Raw genomic sequence first — 6,000 nt, forward strand, 5'->3', positions numbered from 1 at the left:
AGACGTTCTACAAACCCCGAAAGAGGTACACCGCAAGGTTGAATTCTTTCACCGCTTTTCTTCAATATACGGATGAAAAGACTAGGAGTGAAACTACAACAGATCTGACACTTAGGAAATGGTATTTACGCCGACGACGTAACTCTCTTGACTACAAAGGGATCTTTAGGGGAACGCCAGGAAACCCTCCAGAAGGCAGTTAACATCGTAGAGGATCATGCGACAAACGTTTTCATGAATGTGCCCCGGAGAAGTCTGAACTAATCAGAGTAAGACCGCCTTATACAGAAAAACACGATAGACCTCCCATAAAACTTGCTCTGGGAGGCCAAACAATACAGGAGGTATCTAAAGCTCGTATACTCGGACTATGGAAACAGGAAGATGGAGCTGTAGGGCAAACGATTGCAAATCTCCGGAAAACGGTTAACAGTGTGTTTAGGATGATAAACAGAGTAGCAACAAACAGGAAAGGCTTCAAGAAGGAACATAGAATAAGGTTCGTGCAGGCATTAGTTACACTGTAAACGGAAATAACTCTCAGGTGGGAGTATAATGCTTGTCCTCTAGCGACCCCCCGGTTGGGAGTTTATTATGCTCCGAATGATCGGAGTATAATTTTTACTCCGTGCGTGCGGAATTTTTGCGTGGTGCCTTCGGAGTTTTTTTTCTGTCATTTTTATTTTTTATTTCGAGCTGGACGGAGTTTTTTCGAGGTGCACCGGGAGTATAAAAAAAGACACGTCAATTTGCGTGGAGAATTTTTATGTAGAGGCTTCTGGTCAAATTCCGAAATATACGCACAAGAATAAGCCAAATTCTGCGAAACAAGTGAACGAGACCAGACAGACCAAGCAATACATAAACACAAACATTTGAGAAACACGCGATGAAGAGCTGTGAAAGACATCCAACGCACACTCGACACACAACAAGAAGCAACCCTGCCAGTATATATAGCCACGATAATGTGGGCCTCGAGACGGCCTAGCGAGCAGCTGTAGTGTTTTCAGAATTACGACTCACAGGCTCGCACATAGGAGATTGGCCTCTCTGAAAGTAACATGAAACCTAAATCCACACGGAACCGTTAACTTAGAATATTGAAAAAACAACGTTCATGGCATAATTTTTCAATATTAGAATGCCATTCCGTAAGCGCTGAAGCGACATCGCACACTGCCGGCGTCCGCGGCCAAAACGTAGTGCGTTAGTTACAGTACGCAAGAAAAATGTACGTGCGCGTGCTTCATAACAAAATTAGCTTCGTGCGAAAGACTTGTGGCGGGACAACAATTTATTACATGTGAGCATGACCCGTAGCAGCCTACGTAACACCGAAAATTGCGTAGTCATACATTTTTTTGACCGCACTACTTGCTCCACGTCCAAGCAATGTCTCTCGGCTGTGAAACGGAGCCATATCGCTGATCTGGCAAACGAATCCTCACGCTCGGAGCCAGCAGGTATGCTCCTAAATCAGTATGTTGGATGGAGCATGATATTAATGCAATATCCGAAGCAACGACGTGATCAAAACAGAACTGCGCGATAACAATTCAATTCACATTGCTCAGTAAGAAGCGTCCTACCGTATTTCTTGGGCGAGGATATCCGTACACAGATTCATAAAAGAGTTGCTTGCACCCCGGTCTAACTTACTGGCAGCACAGCACCGTGACGAAGTCGGAATATGGCATTCATGTGCGGCTATCACGGACGTTGTCGCTCGAACAGTGGCTGCTGTTGCCACTGCTACGCGGCACTTTACACCGGACGTTGTCAGAACATACTCAAAAGGACATAAAAGTGGTATTGAACACACTGAGGAACACAAGTCAAGGTCACGCAACACGGAAGCACAGCCAGAAACCCGAGCCGACATCACGAGTCAACCGGCAGCTTCTTGGTCACAACTAAGCCTTTTTCCGCACTTGAAATCGTTTCTCTTGCATTCATCGTTGTCAGCAGAGTGATCACAGCTAACGCACATGAAGATGAGATACAGTGAGCTTCAGGCACGCCTATAATACTTTCTGGAAGGAAGTATAAGAAATAAAATCGGCGAAACGCTGGCACGGAACGACACTTCACAGATGTAAACAAACCGTCAGCCATGAGCACCGCCGACTCCGCCGAACGCGGCCGGTCGCTGGCGCGACGCACAGCCTTATGGGAAGCACCACGTGACCAACCTGTTCCGGCGGGGGAGTTTTTTAAAACTCCCTGTGCGGAGTTCCCGGGGAGAACAAAATTTTGAAGGCTGGAATAAAATCACGTCATGTCCGCCCTTATCCTCCCACAGGTTGTGAGCGGAGTGAAACGAGGGAATGCCGTTGTATTCCTCCCATACATCGGAATAAATATTCAAGGATGGGAGTATATAGGGCACATCACCTTCGTAAAATTCCCATGTGGGGGTATTTTCGTTTACAGTGTATAAGCCGCGTAACCTTCAGCCTTCTTTTCCAACAAGTATCAAACGCAGAAGAAACTCAAATAAACGCCGATACGCACAGCTTATAAGGCAGCGCTTGATCTACCGAACTTCACTAGCGCGCTCCTCTTTGAGGTTATGGGTAATAGCAACACTTTTGAAGAAGTCTCGACTGCACCACTGATCGCAGAACGGGAAAGGCTTAACGCCACAGAGCAAGACCGAACACTGCTCGGTCCGTTAGGGTACCCACTCAGACCAACGCTATGTAACTACTAAGCCGAACTCCTCCCACCGGACAAACGCGCTCACATCTCTGTATCCCCATTCCCTAAACATTTGAGCAAAAAATACCTGAAACAACTGCGCCTTGCATGGGCCAGGACACTTGAACGCAGGTTTGGTAAAAATCCGGAGGTAAACAAGATAATAAAGCTTTTACTATCGTAGCCACAAACGCACAAACTAGAGCACTGCACGGGCCGATTTTTGCAGCCCGGGCCCGGTCCGGGCCCGTTTTTATGTTGGGCTGCCAGCCCGAGCTCAACCAAAAGATTTATGGCGTGGCCCGGGCCCGGCCCGGGCTCGGAAATCTTCTACGTTACCCGCCCGGCCCGGCCCGCCACCCCATTACCTTAGGCCCGAGCCCGACCCGGCCCGGCTCGAAACCGGCCCGAACCCGGCGCGAGACCAAAAATGACTACCGAGCGGCATTAAAAAAACAAAATATAAAAGAGAATGAAAGGAATTTATTCTTAAGGCATAAATACATGTCATATTCAATTATGAACCCCATTTGAGCGAGCTGAACTCAAATACCAGCGCGCGAAGTAATACGAATGACCCTGCCGAGCAGTATCGCCAGCCGTTTCCAACGGCACGACCTTGATGCGTCCCAATCCACTTCTATCGCAGCGCCGCCACAGTATTTTTCTACGTCGGGCGCCTCACTGCAAAGCATGCGCCGCCCCAGGTGCTCGTCCCACTCAACCATATTCGAGCACACTCTAGCCGAAGCGCAGCCACGACCGTTCGTGAGCGCAGTGCATGGATGGAGTCAATGGAGAAAGAGAGAGAGAATGAACTTTACTGAAAAGGAAGGCTCAGTGGCCTAAGCAGGTGTAAGGGTCAATGGCCGGGTTCACAAGGAAAAAGAATTAAACGAAAAAATATAAAAAACTACACATTCATAACCTGCCGGTCAAGCCAGCATCGCTCACAAACTCCCTTAAGGAGTTGATGTAGTTCGTCGGGCATCGGCCTGAGGGGGTGGCGTGGTCCATGCCTCCACTGAGGTAATGGGCGTCCCTTGTGTTTGTCTCTTACTGTCGCGAGACCGGGACAGTCCCACAATAGATGCCTGATTGTCGGTCGAGCACCGACGTAGCACGTACTGTACGTCACTGGTGTTGACATCACGTTCGCCTCCGTCTCTTCCTCCTCATTGTCCAAACGTTCCCTCTGATGACCTCGCGTCTTCCTTGAAGCGCGTACGCGCGCCACTTAGCCAGGACGTCTTCGGTGAATGCTGCGCCCGTCCTGGCCTTATGCACCAGGACTTGCGCGCCCCGAGGAAGCCCCTTCGGCAAAGGGTGGGCATTGTGCGGTACCTTCGCCTTCAGCTCCCGTTTGGCTTGCACTCGGTCGCTCGCGCTCCTCCTCCGGATCCAGACGCACAGGATTGAGAGGGACTGGGGCCAGGGGAGATGAGCGGGACAATAACAGCTCGCTCGCTCCACTGTGGGCCGAACCATTGCCGATGCTGCCCGAGTGCCCCGGGACCCAGTCCACTCGCACACCCATGCCGTAGTCCCGATGAAGGGATGCGCATGCAACCTTAATATCATGCGCCCACGTGCCTACTCTGGGCGTCGCCGTGTTGCCTTTAGGGCATCTAAAGAGTCGGTGAATATCGTGAACTCTTTGCCATTGTGGTCCCGTAATATTTACCGCCTTTTCCTTCAGCTTCTCTATGGCAAATAGGATGGCCTGCAGTTCAAGTGCCTTAATGGTGGGTTCTTGCTGGTGTTGGCGAATCCGGACGTCTTGCTGCTCACCACTAACGACTGCCAGCGACGCTCTGGATGTAGTAGGATCCCAGGCCGCATCTGTGAAAATGGCATATTCTTTTAAGGCACCCCATTCTGCAAGTTTGGATCGATAAGCGCCGTGGTACTCTTTCGTCTGCCGGCGTGTGACAAGCTTCGTGACTCGAACCTCCACGTCATCCCAAGGAACAACAGCCGGAAGCACTTCCATCTTGTTTGACAAGCTTTCTCCGTCTAACTCTAAGAGCTGCTGTCCAGAGCGTGTGTAACGTCGACGGTGGTCATGTGCCTCCTTGCGTTCTATAATAATGTCCCTGAGTGGAGGAAGTACCACGTATACCGGTGGAGGTCTTCCACTCGCGCGTGGCGGGGAAGACGCGTGATCACTTGAAGATACTCCCGGTGCAGCCTTTCGAGCTTGTTGTATTGTGCTTTGGTGAGGTCAAAGCATACCGCACCGTAACAAGCCCTCGACGTAAGCACTGCCGACGTCAAAGTCCGAGCGGTATCGGTACCAGCTCCTCCGCGCTCCTGAGATATGCGTTTCACCAAGTGCAGAAGTTTTTTCCACGTAGGTTCTAGTTCTTTGAGCCAGGTAGCCGCCCCTCCGTCCTCGTCAATAGGAATTTCGAGTATCTTGACGGGGCGTTGCGGAGCTCTCTCAAGCTTCTGGCCAGCTAGGTACAGCTCCACTTTTTCCTTTTCTTGCGCCGTGTCACCGAGGAGGATGTACTTTGTTTTTTCCGGAAACAGCTCCATGCCGGTTCCTTTCAAGTAATCCGTGACTGAGTCGAGCGCTTGCTGCATTGCCTTGGTTGCTATTTCTGTTGTCTTGAGAGGGTCGCTAGGTTCCGGCCACAGTGTCACGTCGTCCGCATAAATGGTGAAACGGACGCTGTGAACCTGTCGTATACGCACAGCAAGTCCTCGCATGACTAGATTAAACAGCGTAGGAGATAAAATTGCACTCTGAGGAACACCTACATTGTTCGTGAATGTCCTTAGACATGTATTGTCACTACGGATCTCGAATGTCCGATGCTCCAGGAACGATTTCACAATGTTTACAATTCGTATTCCAGAGCGCGCTTCTTCGAGCGCCGAGATTACGGCTTCGTGTGTAACACTGTCGAATGCCTTCCGTAGGTCCGTGGCGAGCAGGATGCCGGGAACCTTCTGCCTACCGCGCCGCTTCCTGGTGCAACGACGGAGCAAAAAGAGGCTGTCTCGAGTGCAAAGACCTGGTCTGAATCCAGTCTGACTTGGGTCAAAGTATGGTTGTGTGTGTACATATGTCCTTTCAATGTTGTGTTGATAAAATTGTAATAACAGAGAATTAGTAAACGTACCTGACGAGAAATTCGGGCTTGTTGGTAGATAACGAAAGAGTAATTGCACAACATTTAGACACGGACAAAGGAGTGTTGTGTACCTTGTCTCCTCAAGCCATGTCTCGTCCTTGAGCAATTAATCTATCTCTATGTAAACGCATTACTGTTTGCATAGTAATACTAA

The sequence above is a fragment of the Dermacentor silvarum genome, chromosome 5 (assembly GCF_013339745.2).
Source record: "Dermacentor silvarum isolate Dsil-2018 chromosome 5, BIME_Dsil_1.4, whole genome shotgun sequence".
In the NCBI taxonomy this organism is placed as follows: Eukaryota; Metazoa; Arthropoda; class Arachnida; order Ixodida; family Ixodidae; genus Dermacentor; species Dermacentor silvarum.